Below are 20946 nucleotides of genomic sequence, written 5' to 3'. Positions count from 1 at the left end.
CAGTAGCAGATGTAATGGTCATCTGAGTTAAATTCACCCATTCCAGTCCATTTTAGTTCGCTGATTCCTAGAATGTCGACATCCACTCTTGCCATCTCCTGTTTGACCACTTCCAATTTGCCTTGATTCATGGACCTAACATTCCAGGTTCCTATGCAATATTGCTCTTTACAACATCGGACCTTGCTTCTGTCACCAGTCCCATCCACAACTGGGTGGTGTTTTTGCTTTGGCTCCATCCCTTCATTCTTTCTGGAGTTATTTCTCCACTGATGTCCAGTAGCATATTGGGCACCTACCGACTTGGGGAGTTCCTCTTTCAGTGTCCAACATTTTGCCTTTTCATACTCTTCATGGCCTTTTCATACTGTTCTTAAGGCTTCCTCAGTGATCAATGCAAAGAAATAGAGGAAAACAACAGAATGGGAAGGACTAGAGATCTCTTCAAGAAAATTAGAGATACCAAGGGAACATTTCATGCAAAGATGGGCTCAATAAAGGACAGAAATGGTATGGACCTAACAGAAGCAGAACATATTAAGAAGAGGTGGCAAGAATACACAGAAGAACTGTACAAAAAAGATCTTCACGACCCAGATAATCACGATGGTGTGATCACTGACCTAGAGCCAGACATCCTGGAATGTGAAGTCAAATGGGCCTTAGGAAGCATCACTACAAACAAAGCTAGTGGAGGTGATGGAATTCCAGTTGAGCTATTTCAAATCCTGAAAGAAGATGCTGTGAAAGTGCTGCACTCAATATGCCAGCAAATTTGGAAAACTCAGCAGTGGCCACAGGACTGGAAGAGGTCCATCTTCATTCCAATCCCAAAGAAAGGCAATGCCAAAGAATGCTCAAACTACTGCACAAATGCACTCATCTCACACACTAGTAAAGTAATGCTCAAAATTCTCCAAGCCAGGCTTCAGCAGTATATGAACCATGAACTTCCAGATGTTCAAGCTGGTTTTAGAAAAGGCAGAGGAACCAGAGATCAAATTGCCAACATCTGCTGGATCATCGAAAAAGCAAGAGAGTTCCAGAAAAACATCATTCTCTGCTTTATTGACTATGCCCTTTGACTTTGTGGATCACAAGAAACTGTGGAAAATTCTGAAAGAGATGGGGATACCTGACCACCTGACCTGCCTCTTGAGAAACCTATATGCAGGTCAGGAAGCAACAGTTAGAACTGGACATGGCACAACAGACTGGTTCCAAATAGGAAAAGGAGTACGTCAAGGCTGTATATTGTCACCCTGCTTATTGAACTTATATACAGAGTACATCATGAGAAAGGCTGGGCTGGAAGATGTGCAAGCTGGAATCAAGATTGCCGGGAGAAATATCAATCACCTCAGATATGCAGATGACACCACCCTTATGGCAGAAAGTGAAGAGGAACTAAAAAGCCTCTTGATGAAAGTGAAAGAGGAGAGTGAAAAAGTTGGCTTAAAGCTCAGCATTCAGAAAACGAAGATCATGGCATCTGGTCCCATCACTTCATGGAAAATAGATGAGGAAACAGTGGAAACAGTGTCAGACTTTATTTTTGGGGGCTCCAAAATCACTGCAGATGGTGATTGCTGTCATGAACAAAAGACACTCCTTGGAAGGAAAGTTATGACCAACCTAGGCAGCATATTAAAAAGGAGAGACATTACTTTGCCAACAAAGGTCCATCTAGTCAAGGCTATGGTTTTTCCAGTGGTCATATATGGATGTGTGAGTTGGACTGTAAAGATAGCTGAGCACTGAAGAATTGATGCTTTTGAACTGTGGTGTTGGAGAACACTCTTGAGAGTCCCTTGGGCTGCAGGGATGTCCAACCTGTCCATCCTATAGGTGATCAGTACTGCGTGTTCATTGGAAGAACTGATGCTAAAGCTGAAACTCCAATACTTTGGCCACCTCATGGGAAGAGTTGACTCATTGGAAAAGACCCTGATGCTGGGAGGGATTGGGGGCAGGAGGAGAAGGGGACGACAGAGGATGAGATGGCTGGATGGCATTACCGACTCAATGCACGTGAGGCTGGGTAAACTCCGGGAGTTGGTGATGGACAGGGAGTCCTGGCGTGCTGCGATTCATGGGGTCGCAAAGAGTCGGATACGACTAAGCGACTGAACTGAACTTGTCCATTTTATCTCACTGATTCCTAAAATGTCGATGTTCACTCTTGCCATCTCCTGTTTGACTACTTCTAATTTACCTTATTTATGGACCTAACATTCCAAGTTCCTGTCCAGTATTGTTCTTTATAGCATCCGACTTTACTTCCATTAGCAGTCACATTCACAATGGGGCATCGTTTTCGCTTGGCTCAGCCTCTTTGTTCTTTCTGGAGCTATTTCTCCACTCTTTTCCAGAAGCATATTGGGCACCTACTGACTTGGGGAGTTTATCTTTCAGTGTCCTATCTTTTTGCCTTTTCATACTGTTCATGGGGTTCTCAAGGCAAGGATACTGAAGTGGTTTGCCATTCCCTTTTCCTGTGGACCACGTTTTGTCAGAACTCTCTACCATGACCCGTTCGTCTTGGGTGACCCTACGCAGTATGGCTCATAGTTTCATCGAGTTAGACAAGGCTGTGATTTCATTGAGTTAAACAGGTTTGTTATACATATTTATAATTCATTCATTCAAAAGTGTTTATTGGGTACTTACTTTAAGGTGTGGTGCATGGTACTCGATCCTGGTTATCTCGCAAATAGCGCAGATAACAGCTTAATAGTTTTGTAGTCATTTGAGTCATTAAATGTGTTAGTGCTTCTCATTGCTTGAATATTTTTAATGTCTAGTGACTTGGATTGATACTTGTTTTATTTTCTGGCAAAGGGCTAGTGAGTTCTAGTCCTACTACTTAACCACTGGCTTTGTGACCTCAGACAAGTTACTTATTTTCACTGTATGTAAAATGGAGATATTGTCCACAAACTACTGTAAGAGTTAAATAACTTATGACATATCAGAAAGTAATGGCTAGAAGCTGTGTGAAAAGCATAGTCAAGTCGAGTTCTTGGGGTTTTTGAAGCATTTGTAATAAGATTACATTGCAGAGAGAATCCCAGGATCTGCCATGCCTGATGCCAGCATGGAGGAGTGTGTGGTGTTTTTTTTTTTTTTAAGTAAGTTTTCATACTATGTAGTAATATATTTCTAAGTTAGAATAGTACTGTATCATAGGAGTAGTATTGTGAAATGCTGCTTTAAGTTACATGTGAAAAATTGATCTGATAACATTGATAATACACTTAATGTAACAGAATAAAATTTTGTTTATCTCTGAGATAGCTACTTAGGTTGAATTTAAGAAAGTCAGACAATAGGCATGCTAGAATAGAGAGAGAGGATGTCCTTTGTACTGCACAAAACAGTTCCCCCCACCCCCTCCCATCTGTATTAGTTTTACTATAGCAACTTATACCAACTTGGAAGGGATTAGTACAAAGAAAGTGACATTCCTTGAGGAACTGGTCAAGGAATGACATTTAGTGTCTGTGCTTGAGACTAATTTATGGAGTTGAAATTCTGTAACGTAATTTTTAAAGTCTTATTTAAACAGAACTGAGCAGTATTTCAGAAGCAATGTTTTGAACTTTGTCCTCCTCCCTCCCCCACTGCTATAGATGAAATCCATTTCCATTCCTCTCTAACAAGCATTTGTGTATGGTATTTTATTGTCAGTGTTTCCTTTCCTTTAATCTTGGGATTTATTTGCAAATGTTTCCTGTGCTTTACATAATTTTCCCATCTTTTATGGAAATAGGTAGACTGGGGTTACCATTTTAATTCAGGAGTCTCTCTAAGGTAGATTAAAGGTTAAATTAAAGAAATAGTTTAGTTTTCTTATTTGGGGTTAGAAGAAAAGTATAAAAAGATAGTAATTCTTTCTCTACTTCCATGCTCCCTCTCAGGATTCGCTTTCCTCTTGGTCATTCTGCTTACAGATATAAGGGTACATTGCTACTGATCCCAAGAGCTCCTGTAGTTCTCCTGAGAGGTTTGTTGTGAGTTGTCTTTAAAACTGCATTATTCTTTTTGGGTTTTTTTTTTTTTTTCTCTCTAATAGTTCAGTTCAGTTCAGTCGCTCAGTTGTGTCCGACTCTTTGGGACTCCATGAACCGCAGCACTCCAGGCCTCCCTGTCCATCACCAACTCCCGGAGTCTACCCAGACCCATGTCCATTGAGTCGGTGATGCCATCCAACCATCTCATTCTCTGTTGTCCCCTTTTCCTCCTGTACTCAATCTTTCCCAGCATCAGGGTCTTTTCCAGTGAGTCAGCTCTTAGCATCAGGTGGCCAAAGTACTGGAGTTTCAGCTTCAACATTAGTCCTTCCAGTGAACACCCAGGACTGGTCTCCTTTAGGATGGACTGGTTGGATCTCCTTGCAGTCCACGGGACTCTCAAGAGTCTTCTCCAACACCACAGTTCAAAAGCATCAATTCTTTGCTGCTCAGCTTTCTTCACAGTCCAACTCACACATCCATACATGACCACTGGAAAAACCATAGCCTTGACTAGTCGGACCTTTGTTGGCAAAGTAATGTCTCTGCTTTTCAATATGCTATCTAGGTTGGTCATAACTTTCCTTCCAAGGAGTAAGCGTCTTTTAATTTCATGGCTGCAGTCACCATCTGCAGTGATTTTGGAGCCCGGAAAAATAGTCAGCCACTGTTTCCACTGTTTTCCCATCTATTTCCCATGATGGGACCAGATGCCATGAACTTAGTTTTCTGAATGTTGAGCTTTAAGCTAACTTTTTCACTGTCCTCTTTCACTTTCATCAAGAGGCTTTTTAGTTCCTCTTCACTTTCTGCCATAAGGGTGGTGTCATCTGCATAACTGAGGTGATTGATATTTCTCCCGGCAATCTTGATTCCAGCTTGTACTTCCTCCAGCTCAGCGTTTCTCATGATGTACTCTGCATATAAGTTCAATAAGCAGGGTGACAATATACAGCCTTGACGTACTCCTTTTCCTATTTGGAACCAGTCTGTTGTTCCATGTCCAGTTCTAACTGTTGCTTCCTGACCTGCATACAGATTTCTCAGGTTTAGTCTTCTAAATGTAAACTCTACTTTTCCAGACTCATGCCTTCAGTGGACTGGTAATAAATGTTGAGGAATGGCTAATGGAAAGAAACAAAACATCTAAGAGCTTTTGGTTTGCGTTTATCATTTAAATTAATGCTTTAATAAATAGATTTGAGAAAATAGAGGTGAGAATCTTCAAGGACAAATGAAGATTACATAATTACTTCCTCCTTCTATTCCTTCCTTCATATCTTAGTCAAGGCTCGGATTTATTAGAGAAGAATTGCCGAAGTATGTATTGAAGTTATTGGAGGACATATAACATGCTACTGTTGTAGAATTGTTTCTTATTTGGAGATATAGTGGAAACCTGTCATACATTACAGTATCTTTATCAAACTCTTTGTGGTAAACTATCCAGGTATGTAGAAGGCACTCATTTTTTTTTTTTAAGATAAAATACTGCATTGTAGGAATATTCTTCTCATAGAGTGAACAGCTATCAGTAAGAGTAACCCAGCTAAGAGCCAGCTATAGTGCTTGTCTTCCTGCATACAATGAAAAGTCTGCTCGCTCTATACAATCACTAAGGCCTTAGAATGAATCTCTTCTTACAGTTCTGTCTTAGGATTTAGAGGGGTTGCAAAGTTGCATCTGTTGCTTTTAATCTCTGTCTTCCAAAGCAATAGATATGTGCTGTCTGTGAGACCTTTCCGTGCTATAGAAATGCAGGAACCCAGCTCCTCTCAAGCCCAAATGTGGCTGTGTAATTTGGGTGATCTCTGTGTTGGTGATTAAAAACTGAGAGTATGAGTGAAGTTTTCAGTGAAAACAGTACCTTTGTTGAAAAAAATTGATATTCTAGCCCATAATTGCTCTCTCATGGTAGTCTTTACCTTTGAAAACGTTTTGACATTTATTAACATATAATAAAATGGACCTTTTTGTGGTATGTAGTTCTGTGAATTTTATTGCATGTATAGGTTTTTTATTACAACCACCAGTCTCAGGATTCAGAATGGTTCCATCACCCCCAGAAAACTCCCTTGTGCTGTGTTTGTAGTTTAACCTTCTAACCCAGGCAGGCATTGATAACGGTTCCTTAGTACTACATTTTGCTGTTTTGATAATGTTATATAAATGCAGTTATGTAGTATGTAACCTTTTGAGGCTGGCTTCTTTAACACAGTTTATTACCTTTAAGATTCTTCTGAGTGGTTGAGTGAACCACCAGTTCATTAGTTTTTGTGGCTGAGTAGTATTCCATTGTGTAAATGTATGCATTGTAGATTATTTTGGTGAAATTCAATTTGTTCTTTTCTTGTACTGTCTTCGTCTGATTTTTAATGCTGGACTTATGAAATGAATTGGGAAGTAGATTGTGTTATTTCTTCAAATGCGTAGTAGAACTCACAAGGGAAATTGGCTGGGCCTGGAGGTTTCTTTTTCGGAAGACTTTTAGCTACAAATTCAGTTTCTTTAAATAGTACCAGGTCTATTCAGTGCTCTTCTTCTAAATTAGTCTTCCCAGAGGTTTCAATTTTATTGACCATTTGAAAGAATTAGCTTTTGGTTTTATTGATTTTTTTTTTCCCCTGGTTCTCTGTTTTCAATTTCATTGATTCCATATTTGTTCTCTAAGGATAATTTCACAGTTGGAAGGTTCTGGATTCTTAAAATTCTTTTCCATTTTAAACTAAGAATGCTGTTTCACTTCTGGTGTATGTTGTTTCTGACAGAAATAAGTTACTCAAATTATTAACCTCCTTTCCCCTCATAAATAACGTATTATTATTTCAGTCAACTTGTAAAATTTTTCCTTTGTAATTTTCAACAGTTTGACTGTGATTTGTCCAGTAATGAATTTCATTGGAATTAAATTGTGTGATGTCTGTGAGCTCCTTGAATATAGACGTTTATGTCTTTCAACAAATTGGGGAGTTTCCAGCATTTATTTCTTTTTCTTATTCTCCTTTCCTTTCCTGTCCTTTCTTTATCCCCTTGCCGTCCCAAACTTATTTTCCTCACTTGCTTAAGTTCTCACTGTGAATGTTAGGGTTTTGTACTGTTCCACAGGTTCTGTTACTGAGACCAAGCTCACTCTGCAGACAGGCAGAGTCATTGGGTGACAAGCCAATGAATCAGAGGGACAAAGTGTTGAGGCAAAGAATACAACTTTACTTGGAAAGAACTGGCTAACAGAGAACGTGACAGACTAATGCCTCAAAATAACCATCTTGTCAAGGTCTGGATGCCAGGTTCTTTTATGGATCTGAGATGGGGGGGAAGTGTGGAAACAAAGTTAAAAGACCATTTATTCTTCTAAATATCTCCTAGAATGGCAAGCCTTACACAAGGGAATGTGTTAGTTTATTATAGTTATTCATAGATGGGCAGGGTCAGATTATTTCCCTGTGAACTAAACAAAAGCATTTAATCTACGGGTCAGGAAGAGGGGCAGAGTTTCCTGAGGCATGCCATTGAAAGTGAAAGTGAAAGTGGCTCATCGCGTCCAACTCTTTGTGAACCCATGGACTGTACAGTCCATGGAATTCTCTGGGCCAGTATACCGGAATGGGTAGCCTTTCCCAGCATTTAACTTACATGTAGAGTACATCATGTGAAATGCTGGGCTGGATGAAACACAAGCTGGAATCAAGATTGCTGGGAGAAATATCGATAACCTCAGATATGCAGATGACACCACCATCATGGCAGGAAGCGAAGAACTAAAGAACCTCTTGATGAAAGTCAAAGAGGAGAATGAAAAAGTTGGCATAAAACGCAACTTTCAGAAAGCTAAGATCATGGCATTCGGTCCCATCACTTCATGGCAAATAGAAGGGGAAACAGTGGAAACAGTGAGAGACTAGTTTTTTGGGCTTCAAAATCACTGCCGATGATACCTGCAGCCATGAAATTTAAAGATGCTTTCTCCTTCGAAGAAAAGCTGTGGCCAACCTGTACAGCATATTAAAAAGCAGAGACATTACTTTGCTGACAAAGGCCCATCTAGTCAAAGCTGTGGTTTTTCCAGTAGTCATGTATGGATATGAGAGTTGGTCCATAAAGAAAACTGAGCACCGAAGAATTGATGCTTTTGAACTGTGGTGTTGGAGAAGACTCTTGAGAGTCCCTTGGACTGCAAGGAGATCCAACCAGTCCATTCTGAAGGAGATCAGCCCTGGGATTTCTTTGGAAGGAATGATGCTAAAGCTGAAACTCCAGTACTTTGGCCACCTGATGCGAAGAACTGACTCATTGGAAAAGACCCTGATGCTAGGAAAGATTGAAGGCAGGAGGGGAATGGAATGACAGAGGATGAGATGGATGGATGGCATCACTGACTGAACAGACATGAGTTTGAACAAACTCTGGGAGTTGTTGATGGACAGAAAAGCCTGGTGTGCTGCAGTCCATGGGGTTGCAAAGAGTCAGGCATGACTGAGTGACTGAACTTAGCCTTTCCTTTCTTCTCCAGGGGATCATCCCACCCCAGGGATTGAACCCAGGTCTTCCGCATTGCAGGCGGATTCCTTACCAGCTAAGCCACAAGGGAAGCCCATGTGCAAGGCATGCCACTATGTGTGATTATAACCAAAAAAGCGACAAAAGATAGATCTAGCATGCAGGAGTCAAAATCTACTCTTGCTGGATACAATTCCGTGCTGTCAAAAGTCCATTCCACAATCTTGTGGGAAAAGGGACAATGACCCTTCTAATTGCTGTGTCAGAAGGATCTTTTTGGGAGTGTCTGCCATTAATGACAGCTTTCCAGATGTTGAGATTTGTCTTCCTTTGTTCCTCTTGGATAAGTGTTCACTTTATACATGTAGACTTAGAAATATTGAGCTTCAAACCCAAGAGGCAGCATCTCAAGAAATTTAGCGCTCTTCTATCCATGGGAAGATGCAAGAGTCAGGGCTCATTAAAACACTTACATATATATATATATTTATAATCAACTATCTGGGGCCTGTAATTCTGCATTCTTAGAGTTTCCTCATGGTTCACTATAGGGAGTGACTGCTCTCTGATTCCCCTTCCTTGAGCTCATTGGCTTACTTTAAAGGGCTTGTAGGAAATATTCCATTTCTCAGATCCTCCCCTCTTGGTCAGGAACTTGACCAATATTTGGGAGACATTCCATGATCAGATTTTGTCCCATAGCCCTGCGAGGCTCATCCCAAATCAGGTGAAAATTTTTACTATGTCATTCTAGGTGTTAAATTTTGGACTAGGCCCCATCAATAATTAAAATTCTTTGTAGACTCTAACTATTAATATTATTCAGGAAACATTTTCCCTTGTTGCTTCTTCCAATACCTAGACTCCCACTATTACAGTTATTTCCCCAAAATATTTAGCCATAGACGTTTTGTTGGAGGCCTGATTTGTGCATTGGTTATTGCAAGAGATAACAGTTTTATAAATTAGAATATAAGTAATGCAGCTAGTAATATTGACAGTGGCATAGTGCAGCAAGGAGACAAGCACATTTTGAAAACAAGGAGCAAATTTAAACAATGATTAGTGTAACTAGTTGTAATCCAGTTGCAATAATTGAGAGATCAAAGGAGCCATAACTGATTTAATGAGCTATTTGCAGTTTCACTGCACAGTCCATGCGTACTTAGATATGGATGACTTAATATTTGAGACAAGCATATGCTATTGGCAGGATCAACCAGGTAGAGACAAAAAAGATAAATATTTCAATTTTACTCACAAAAGTATAATTTACCAACTTACTGTAAGTCATAATTAATTTAAGGAGAAAGTTTTCCTTACACTTGGAAAGAACAGATTTAAACCAATAATCTTTTAAGATAGAAACCATAAAAATTATAACTATATTAACTTGTTTACTCAGTCCTATGTAGCTAATCTTTTTTGTTAACAGCTTTATGAAGTCGTTAGGTCTTGCATTAGAATTCTTCAATTTCTTACTCAGTTCAGCTTTATGGTCTGAAAGTCAGCAACATGTATATATCCAAAGTCTTTTTTATAAATCTCGAAAAGGAAACATTTTTAACTGTAACTGTCTACAAAAGACTCAAAAAAGACACAGTTTTCATCTGATTACAGTCCCATTGACAAAGCAGCCTGCTTACTGTTGACATATGACACTTTCAGGAAATAACTAGAATTATGATTAATAATATTCTACCAGGACATATCAGATTCTTAGAAATGCTATAATCTCTAGAATATCTGTACCATTTATCATGTAACTTAAAATTTATTATTTGATAACACCTTCTGTACAGTTTAACATACCAAGTGAACCTAATTAGTTCAACATCTCTCCTTGTGCTTCAAGGACCTTTGAAGCACTCCTCAGCTGCTGCTGCTGCTAAGTCACTTCAGTCGTGTCTGACTCTGTGCGACCCCATAGACGGCAGCCCACCAGGCTCCCCCGTCCCTGGGATTTTCCAGGCAAGAGTACTGGAGTGCGTTGCCATTTCCTTCTCCAATACGCCTCAGCTAGCAAGAGGTAAAAGGAACTTTTTATAATTTGATTTAGGAAGTCCTGTCAAAGGAACATGCCACCCCAGGAATACATTTTAAAATACAACAGGACCATGGGTAATGGTGAAACTTAGCCAAAGGGCCGATAAAAGACTTCAAAGGCAAATATAGAAAGTACTTCAAGAATTTTCTGCAGTTTGTTGTGATCCACACAGTCAAAGGCTTTATGTACTCAGTGAAACAGAAGTAGATGTTTTTCTGGAATCACAACAAACTGTGGAAAATTCTTAAAGAGATGAGAATACCTGCCTCCTAAAGAAACCTGTATGCAGGGCAAGAAGAAACAGTTAGAACCAGACATGGAACAACAGACTGGTTTCTAATTGGGAAAGGAGTGCATCAAGGCTATATGTTGTCATCTTGCTTATTTATATGCACAGTGCATCATATGAAATGCTGGACTGGATGAAGCACAAACAGGATCAAGACTACAGGGAGAAATATCAACAACCTCAGATATGCAGATGACACCACCCTTATGGCAGAAAGTGAAGAAGAACTAAAGAGCCTCTTGATGAAAGTGAAAGAGGAGAGTCAAAAAGCAGACTTAAAACTCACTATTCAAAAAGCTAAGATCATGGCATCCAGTCCCATCACTTCATGGCAGATGGATGAGGAAACAATGGAAACAGTGAGAGACTATTTTCATGGGCTTCAAAATCACTGCAGATGGGGACTGCAGCCATGAAATTAAAAGACTGTTGCTCCCTGTAAGAAAAGCTATGACAAACCTAGACAGTGTATTAAAAAGCAGAGACATTGCTTTACCAACAAGACATTGCTTTACCGTCTAGTCAAAGCTATGGTTTTTCTGGTAGTCATGTATGGATGTGAGAGTTCGACCATAAAGAAAGCTGAGTGATGAAAAATTGATGCTTTTGAACTGTGGTGTGAAGACTCTTGAGAGACCCTTGGACTGCAAGGAGATCAAACCAGTCAATCCTAAAGGAAATCAGTCCTGAATGTTCATTGGAAGGACGGATGCTAAAAGTGAAGCTCCAATACTTAGGCCTCCTGATACGAAGACCTGACTCATTGGAAAAGACCTGGATGCTGGGCAAGATTGAAGGCAGGAGGAGAAGGGGATGACAGAGGATGAGATGGTTGGATGGCATCACTGACTTGATGGACATGAGTTTAAGCAAGCTCTGGGAGTTGGTGAAGTACAGGGAAGCCTGGCGTGCTGCAGTCCATGAGGTTGTGAAGAGTCAGGCACAACTGAGTGACTGAACTGAGCTGAATAGATTATTTAAAATGTAAATAAACATAATCTGTTATTAAAGTCAGCTTAGCATCTTCAGAAAATTTGACTGTTTTAGCAGAGAGAAAAGCCAAATTTAGTTTTGCTCCAGCTTACTTAAGATCCATTTACTCAATTAAACTTGTTTTTAACTTAGTCAATCCTCACTGATCACATATAAAACCCTTTTGGGGGTCCATTTTCCATAAACCTTTCATCACTTATTTTAGCCCAGTTTTAGCTTTTAAGTTACAGACTGTCTGGAGAGATCCTGTAACATATATTTCTAAAAGTACACTTTGAACTCTTCTCATTTGCACTTTATTTCCTCAGAAGTTTCTTCACATTGAGTTACTTTCTTTGCTGATGGATTTGTAACAGATATAATAAATCTTATTTAGCTTATATTAAACTCAGGGACAATGAAAGTATTCTACTTAATATTCCATTTAATGTTGTGACTCAGGAGATGCCTGTTAGATCAACCAAGTTTAACATTAATTCCAGGTACTAATTTAATAGTGAATATTTCCCAGTTCACGTAAACCTAAAATTTATTTAGCTTAATTTCTCTTGTATTTGAATTGCTTGGTTTGTAAGCAATTTAACTTACAAACTTTTGTTCAAGCCAATAAAATAGGGCTCTTTTACAGATCAACCATGACAGTGTTATCCAAAGACAATAGCACATACAAACACACAGGCATCAGTTCTTATTTCAAGGTTTCAGACTGAGTCAGGTATAGCAGTGTAAAATGCATCAGTTTAAAAAAGAGGTTGGATTAAAAATAAGGTTTCTCACAGACACAAGTCAGACTTGTCAATGGTCCCAGCAGCTGCTTAGGGCCTTGTCTCAATATTCCCTGATCTGGGCCTGCTAGGCAGGAGCAGCAAGGCTCCTGGCTGGCTTGCCAGATTTGTTACCAAGCTTACTCTGCTTGCTGCAGGAGAGGCCAGTGAATCCGAGGGACTAGATGTTGAGGCAAGAAACACGACTATTTGGAAAGCTAGGTGACTGAGAAGGTGACAGATTAATGTTTCAAAATAACCATCTTGTCTGGGGTCTGGATGCCAGGTTCTTTTATGGATCAGAGATGGGGGTGGGGAAGGAGGTGTGGAAAGAAAGTAGAAAGTCCTTTTATTGTAAATACCTCCTACAATGGCAAGTCTCAGGCAGTTCAGTTCAGTTCAGTCACTCAGACGTGTCCAACTCTTTGCTACCCCATGGACTGCAGCACGCCAGGCCTCCCTGTTCATCACCCTCCCAGAGTTTACTCAAACTCATGTCCATTGAGTCGGTGATGCCATCCAACCATCTCATCCTCTGTTGTCCCCTTCTCCTCCTGCCTTCAATCTTGCCCAGCATCAGGGTCTTTTCAAATGAGTCAGTTCTTCGCATCAGGTGGCCAAACTATTGGAGTTTCAACTTCAACGTCAGTCCTTCCAATGAATATTCAGGACTGATTTCCTTTAGGATGGACAGGTTGGATCTCCTTGCTGTCCAAGGGACTCTCAGGAATCTTCTCCAACACCACAGTTCAAAAGCATCAATTCTTTCGGCACTCAGATTTCTTTATAGTCCAGCTCACATCCATACATGACTACTGGAAAAACCATAGGCTTGACTAGATGGACCTTTGTTGGCAAAGTAATGTCTCTGCTTTTTAACATGCTGTCTAGGTTGGTTATAACTTTTTTTCCAGGGAGTAAATGTCTTTTTATTTCTTGGCTGCAGTTACTATCTGCAGTGATTTTGGAGCCCCCCAAAATAAAGTCTGCCACTTTTTCCACTGTTTCTTTGTCTATTTGCCATGAACTGATGGAACCAGATGCTACGATCTTAGTTTTCTGAATGCTGAGCTTTAAGCCAACTTTTTCACTCTCCTCTTTCACTTTTATCAAGAGGCTCTTTAGTTCTTCTTCACATTCTGCCATAAGGGTGGTGTCATTGCATATCTGAGGTTATTGATATTTCTCCCAGCAATCTTGATTCCAGCTTGTGCTTCATCTAGCCCAGTGTTTCTCATGATGTACTCTGCATAGAAGTTAAATAAGCAGGGTTACAATATACAGCCTTACTGCTGCTGCTGCTGCTAAGTCACTTCAGTCATGTCTGACTCTGTGCAACTCCATAGACTACAGCCCACTAGGCTCCCCCATCCCTGGGATTCTCCAGGGAAGAACACTCGAGTGGGTTGCCATTTCCTCCTCCAGTGCATGAAAGTGAAAAGTGAAAGTGAAGTTGCTCAGTCGTGTCTGACTCGTAGCGACCCCATGGACTGCAGCCCACCAGGCTTCTCTGTCCATGGGATTTTCCAGGCAAGAGTACTGGAGTGGGTTGCCATTGCCTTCTCCGTGTACAGCCTTGACATACTCCTTTTCCTATTTGGAACCAGTCTGTTCCATGTCCAGTTCTAACTGTTGCTTCCTGCTCTGCATACAGGTTTCTCAACAGGCAGGTCAAGTGGTCTTGGTATTCCCATCTCTTTCAGAATTTTCCACAGTTTATTGTGATCCACACAGTTGAAGGTTTTGGCATAGTCAATAAAGCAGAAATAGATGTTTTTCTGGAACTCTCTTGCTCTTTTGATGATCCAGTAGATGTTGGCAATTTGATCTCTGGTTTCTCTGCCTTTTCTAAATCAGCTTGAACATCTGGAAGTTCACAATTCACGTATTGTTGAAGCCTGGCTTGGAGAATTTTGAGCATTACTTTACTAGTGTGTGAGATGAGTGCATTTATGTGGTAGTTTGAGCATTCTTTGGCATTGCCTTTCTTAGGGATTGAAATGAAAATTGGACCTTTTCCAGTCCTGTGGCCACTGCTGAGTTTTCCAAATTTGCTGGTATATTGAGTGGAGCACTTTCATAGCATGATCTTTTAGGATTTGAAATAGCTCAACTGGAATTCCATCACCTCCACTAGCTTTGTTTGTAGTGATGCTTCTTAAGGCCCACTTGACTTCACATCCCAGGATGTCTGGCTCTAGGCGAGTGATTACACCATCCTGATTATCTGGGTCCTGAGGATCTTTTTTGTACAGTTCTTCTGTGTATTCTTGCCACCTCTTCTTAATATCTTCTGCTTCTGTTAGGTCCATACCATTTCTGTCCTTTATTGAGCCCATCTTTGCATGAAAATGTTCCCTTGGTATCTCTAATTTTCTTAAAGAGATATCTAGTCTTTCCCATTCTATTGTTTTCCTCTGTTTCTTTGCTCTAATCACTCAGGAGGGCTTTCCTATCTCTCCTTGCTATTCTTTGGAACTCTCCATTCAGATGCTTATATCTTTCCTTTTCTCCTTTGCTTTTTGCTTCTCTTCTTTTCACAGCTATTTGTAAGGCCTCCCTAGACAGGCATTTTGCTTTTTCGCATTTCTTTTTTCTTGGTGATGGTCTTGCTCCCTGTCTCCTGTACAATGTCACGAAACTCCATCCATAGTTCATCAGACACTCTGTCTGTGAGATCTAGTCTCTTCAATCTATTTCTCAGTTCCGCTGTATAATGTTAAGGGATTTGGTTTAGGTCATACCTGAATGGTCTAATGGTTTTCCCTACTTTCTTCAATTTAGGTCTGAATGTGGCAATAAGGAGTTCATGATCTAAGCCACAGTCAGCTCCGGGTCTTGTTTCTGCTGACTGTATAGAGCTTTTCCATCTTTTCCTGCAAAGAATATAATCCATCTGATTTTGGTGTTGACCATTTGGTGATGTCCATGTGTAGACTCTTCTTTACATTGCCTCAGGCAGGGGAGTGTGCTATTGTTTAGGGTCATTCCCAGTGGGCAGGGTTATTTATCTCCCTGTGAGCTAAACAAAGGCATTTTAGTTTAAGGGTCAGGTAGAGGGGGCAGGGTTCTCTGAGGCAGGCCATTATATGTGATTATAATAACAAAAGTGGCCAAAGGCATAGACCTAGCTTGCAAGAGTCAAAATTGACTCTTGGCTGTTACAGTTCCTGAGACACTAATGATATTTTCCCCCATATTTTTCTGTTGTTCAGATTGGGTAGGTTCTACTGCTCTTGTCTTTAAGTCCACTGACTGTCGTTCTGCTCTTTAGTCTGTCCAGTGTGTTTTCTGTTTCAGTTATTGCATTTTTCAGTCCTAATATTTCCAATTGGCGGTACTTTATATCTTGTGTTTCTTGGCTGTGATTTTCTAGCTTTCTATGTGTTTCAAGAGGATTTGCTTTTACTTGCTGGAACATTTTTATTGCCTGCTTTAAATCTTTGTCAGACAGTTCACCCAGTGCTCTACTATCTGTGTCTTCTTGGCGTTGGTTTCTGTGTGTTGTCTTTCCTCATGTTGCTCTTGCTGTTTGAGGGTGGTCCCTCAGTCTGCAACTCTTTGCGACCGCATGGACTGCAGCACGCTTGACTTCCCTGTCCTTCACCATCTCCCGGAGCTTGCTCAAATGTCCATTGAGTCGGTGATGCTGTCCAACCATCTCATCCTCGGTTGTCCTCCTCCTGCCTTCTGTCTTTGCCAGCATCAGGATCTTTTCCAATGAGTCTGGTCTTTGCATCAGGTGGCCAAAGTATTGGAGCTTCAGCATAAGTCTTTTCAATGCATATTCAGCATTGACTTCCTTTAGGATTGACTAGTTTTATCTCCTTCCAGTCCAAGGGACTCTCAAGAGTCTTCTCTGTCACCACAGTTTGAAAGCATCAGTTCTTTGGTGCTCAGCCTTCTTTCTTATCAAACTCTTAGATCCATACGTGACTACTGGAAAAACCATAGCTTTGACTATACAGACCTTTGTCAGCAAAGTAATGTGTCTGCTTTTTAATACACTGTCTAGATTTGTCATAGTTTTTCTTACAGGGAGCAAGCGTCTTAATTTCGTGGCTGCAGTCCCCATCTGCAGTGATTTTGGAGACCAATAAAATAAAGTCTTCCGCTGTTTCCCCATCTAGTTGCCATTAAGTGGTGGGACCAGATGCCACGATCTTAGTTTTTTGAATGTTGAGTGTTAAGCCAACTTTTTCACTCTCCTCTTTTACCTTCTTCAAGAGGCTCTTTAGTTCCTCTTCACTTTCTGCCATAAGGGTGGTGTCATCTGCATATCTGAGGTTATTGATACTTCTCCCGGCAGTCTTGATTCCAGCTTGTGCTTCATCCAGCCCAGCATTTCACATGATGTACTCTGCATACAAGTTAAATAAGCAGGGTGACAATGTGCAGCTGTGACTTACTCCTTTTGCAATTTTCCGGTTCTAACTGCTGCTGCTTGACCTGCATACAGGTTTTGCAGGAGGTAGGTCAGGTGGTCTGGTAGTCCCATCTCTTTAAGAATTTTCCAGTTTGTTGTGATCCACACAAAGGCTTTAGCATAGTCATGAAGCAGACATAGATGAGCATTTGAAATTTTTTGATTCTCATTATGTCAAGCAGTTCTGAAATTATTTTGGACAATTTGAACAGTTTACAGATTACTGTCTCAAGCTCTCTCCCCTATTATTTCCTTGGTATTTTCTAGATCCCTGAGACTAACTTCTTCCCTACCTACACACACACACCTTTCTGTCCTCTGGCTAGAAAGCTAAGTCTTTGTTTGCTCCAAGGTGGTGTGTATTTTCCACAATCGCACCTGAAGCCAAAGGACCAGAAGGCAGGAGAGTAATCAACGAGATTAACCCAGAGTTTCTGCAATCATTGTGAATGGTGCCTTTCCCTAAATTTTAGGCTTTTGCTGACTCTGCTGCTGCTCTTGTAGCCATCACCACCACAGGATTGCTTGGGAACTGGCTCATGGGGAATGAAGAACAGAAAGGAAAAAACAAAGATTTCTGTCACTATTGAGTTTTAGGAGACCCCTTTCCTCCTGCTTAGGCAGAGCTGGAGGCTTTTCTTAGAGCACATGTAAATGCTTGCTTGTGCCAGTGTGCATATGTCTTTCCTTCTCTCTTCCCCTCTCCGTGTCTCTGTTTCTCTAACAGTGGTCACTTTATAGGTTTCAGGTTTCATAAAGCCTAACTTTGGGGCATAAATTCGGTGGGAAAGAATTATAAACACATTACCAGTTTGATAATATATCTGATTTGGGGCTCTTCCCCAAACTACCTGTTACTGTTTCGCTTTTAATTTTCAGTTAGCTTCTCCATTCATTTTGTCTAGAATTTATAGTTTCTTCAGTGAGGTTAACAAGATAGTATGTACTTAATCCATTTCACATAGAATGGAAATTTCCCCATTTCACTTATTATCTATTTTATAATGTTATGTCAACTTGCATCTTCTTATTTTATAGTTGAAAATGGCAATTATATCTCATTGTTTTTCAACATATATATGATCCTGCCATGTATAACAGTACAAGTTTTATCAAGGAGATTATGCTACTTAAGTCTAGAAGGAAATAGGAACATTAGTTTCTCTTTCACAGTAACAGCATAGTTTTCCTGAACTCTGATTTCCAAAATTACATTACATTTGAAAAACTACTCCTATGTCCGTTTAATCTATGTTTTAATCTATGCCTGAGGATTAAATGGCTTGCTTTTTTGAAAATGTTTTATTTTTTATTTATTTTAACTTTTAAAAAATGTTTTGTTCTAATAATTAGGTTATTGGTTAGCATAGTATGATGTGACATGATTCATATTAGTGGACCTTCTTGACATTCACTTGCTGTTGGAGACACTGCAAGAATATTAGAGACATTTTGAAGACATTCTTTTCCTTCCTGGATTGATATATGGAACTGGTTTTATTATAAAACCTATAAATGTGTATGTCTTCAGCTTCTTTATTTTCATTTTACCTGATAAAAAACAAGACGTAGAATTGTTTGTTCATCAGTAAACGGTGCTGAGAAAACAAAACTTTTTTTTGTATATAAGTGCAGGATGAAAGAATTGAATATGGAAAGGTTCCATGAATTGCTTTTATTGATCAACTACTGACAAGCAAGCAAATAACCCTGTTGAAAACTGAACTAGAAAGCTGTTCCAGGGACTAATGTGCATTAGTAACTGAAAGCAGAGCATGTGTCTTAGTCTGTTTGGGCTGCTATGAGAAAATACCAAAACTGGGTGGCTTGTAAAGAACAGATTTATTTCACACAGTTCCAGAGACTAGAAGTTAGACAATAGGGTGCTGTTATGGTTGGATGAGGGCCCTCTTCCAGGTCTCAGATTTTCCCTGAGAAGGAAGGGGTTAGAGATCTTTTTAGAGCCTCTTTTCTAAAGTAGTAATCCCTTTCATGAGCAATTCACCCTCTTAAGCATGTCCCATATGCCGCACTTATTAACAGTACTGTCTACCCTTACGGGTTAGGGTTTCAACATGAATTTTGAGGGAATATAAACATAAAGACCATAGTTGTGTGTAAATGAATCAAATAAAGCAAAAGTTGAAAAAAAATTGATTATAAGTCTTCTGAATTTTATATCCATTTCAGTTTTACTGTTGGTTGGTATTATAACTAAATTTGATGGCTGGAAAAATATGCAACTCTTGTGATCATGAATAGAAATTAGTGTGTTATTTTTTTAATTTCATGATGTTCAGTTAGATATTAATATATTCAGATAAATTGTATGAAATGTACTATGTTATAAAATTTCAAGAAGAGAGAATAATACTTCTTTCCGCCTATATGTCCAGACATTAGTCTGAAAAGCTTTTTTGGGGGATAAAACTTTATTGTGTGGAACTAGGTACAGTGTATCTTTCATGTTTGCCTAATTGTCACTTCCACAGAGGAAGTATAAAATGATCAGAAAATCAATTTACCTATTTGTGTATATCATTCATTTATTATGAAATTTAAGATCCTCACTACCATGTTTACTTTGACAATTCAAATTTTGAGTCCTTAATTAATGGAAATGCTATAATGGTACAGAATATTTGATGGGGGGGAGGAGAGTTAGAAAAATACATTTTAAATCTTTTTGGTCCTAGTTGAGAAGCCTTTTTTTTTTACAGAGGCATATGTTGCAAGGATATGGTGCTTATTGTGTGTTTTTGTAATATCCTGTGTTTACTGCCATTATAGCACCTGCTATGCTGTTACTTTTTTTTAAATCAGGTGTGTCAGTGCTTAAGGCCTGGTGGTACCTAGAAAATAGGGAGTGCTGACTAGATACTAAGTGAATTATATAGGCAGACTGTAGAAATGTGGGGAGTTCTGTGGGGCTGGTTGAGAAAGAGGAATAAGCGAGATGTGATTACTGGTTAAGGATTCTTAAAATCTGGAGTTCAGGAAATAATTTAAATACTAATAGTTGTTGAATTTATGGGCTGGTTAAATATCTTTTGTGTATCTTTTTCTGCATTCCTTTATTAGGTGATGAGACTAAGTCTGTTTGTTGGGGTAGTTTTTGTTTTTTTTTTTCTCTAATTCTCTGTTACTTTGTTTTCTGTTGGTTTTCTCCTATATGCTGAAATGTGTTTTCTTGTGCTTCTCTCTCCCTGAACAAAATAGTTTCATTATTGTTTGCTTCCAGGACCTATGTGTGTCTTCATATTTACAGGCATAATGGCACCCCACTCCAGTACTCTTGCCTGGAAACTCCCATGGATGGAGGAGCCTGGTGGGCTGCAGTCCATGGGGTTGTTACGAGTCGGACACTACTGAGCGACTTCACTTTCACTTTTCACTTTCATGCTTTGGAGAAGGAAATGGCAACCCACTCCAGTGTTCTTGCCTGGAGAATCCCAGGGACGGGGGAGCCTGGTGGGGTGCCGTCTATGGGGTCGCACAGAGTTGGACATGACTGAAGCGACTTCGCAGTCATTCTCTTAAAATGTTTTACATTCTAAACAAATTATACTCAAAACTGGTGGCCCTCTGTAATAAGTAGTTCTTTGTACTTTACTAGTCTCCTTTCTTTTGTACCCAAGTTGAAAGTGAAGTGAAATAGGACTGATTTTCATAATTCTCTCTCCAGATAAGTTTGATGGAAAGCCGGTTACCTGACTGCTCGACCTGAAGAATCTTAAGGGTAAGAAACCTCGTAAATAATGTATACTTATTAAAAACTAAATGAGAGTCTTAGGAAATTGTGGTTGGAACTTTATTTAAACATGACCTTTTCTTTTTTCCTGGAGTAGCCATATGTTACAGGCTTCCCAGGCGGTGCAGTGATAAAGAATCTGTCTGCTAATTTGGGAGATGCAAGA

General features: G+C 39.7%; 1 protein-coding gene across 3 annotated transcripts in view; it reads left to right on the top strand.

The window, feature by feature from the left end:
• Nucleotides 1-20946, top strand: part of SCAF11 (SR-related CTD associated factor 11) — a 94288-nt gene that overhangs the window by 15834 nt on the left and 57508 nt on the right. For all 3 annotated transcript variants that reach the window (XM_070370666.1, XM_070370665.1, XM_070370663.1), the window contains exon 2: nucleotides 20715-20768. The gene's annotated coding sequence lies outside the window, so the exon portion shown is untranslated. The remainder of the gene's footprint in view (nucleotides 1-20714; nucleotides 20769-20946) is intronic.

This window comes from Bos mutus, chromosome 5, assembly GCF_027580195.1.
Source record: "Bos mutus isolate GX-2022 chromosome 5, NWIPB_WYAK_1.1, whole genome shotgun sequence".
NCBI classification, from domain to species: Eukaryota; Metazoa; Chordata; class Mammalia; order Artiodactyla; family Bovidae; genus Bos; species Bos mutus.
This window is presented reverse-complemented; position numbering and strand designations above follow the sequence as displayed.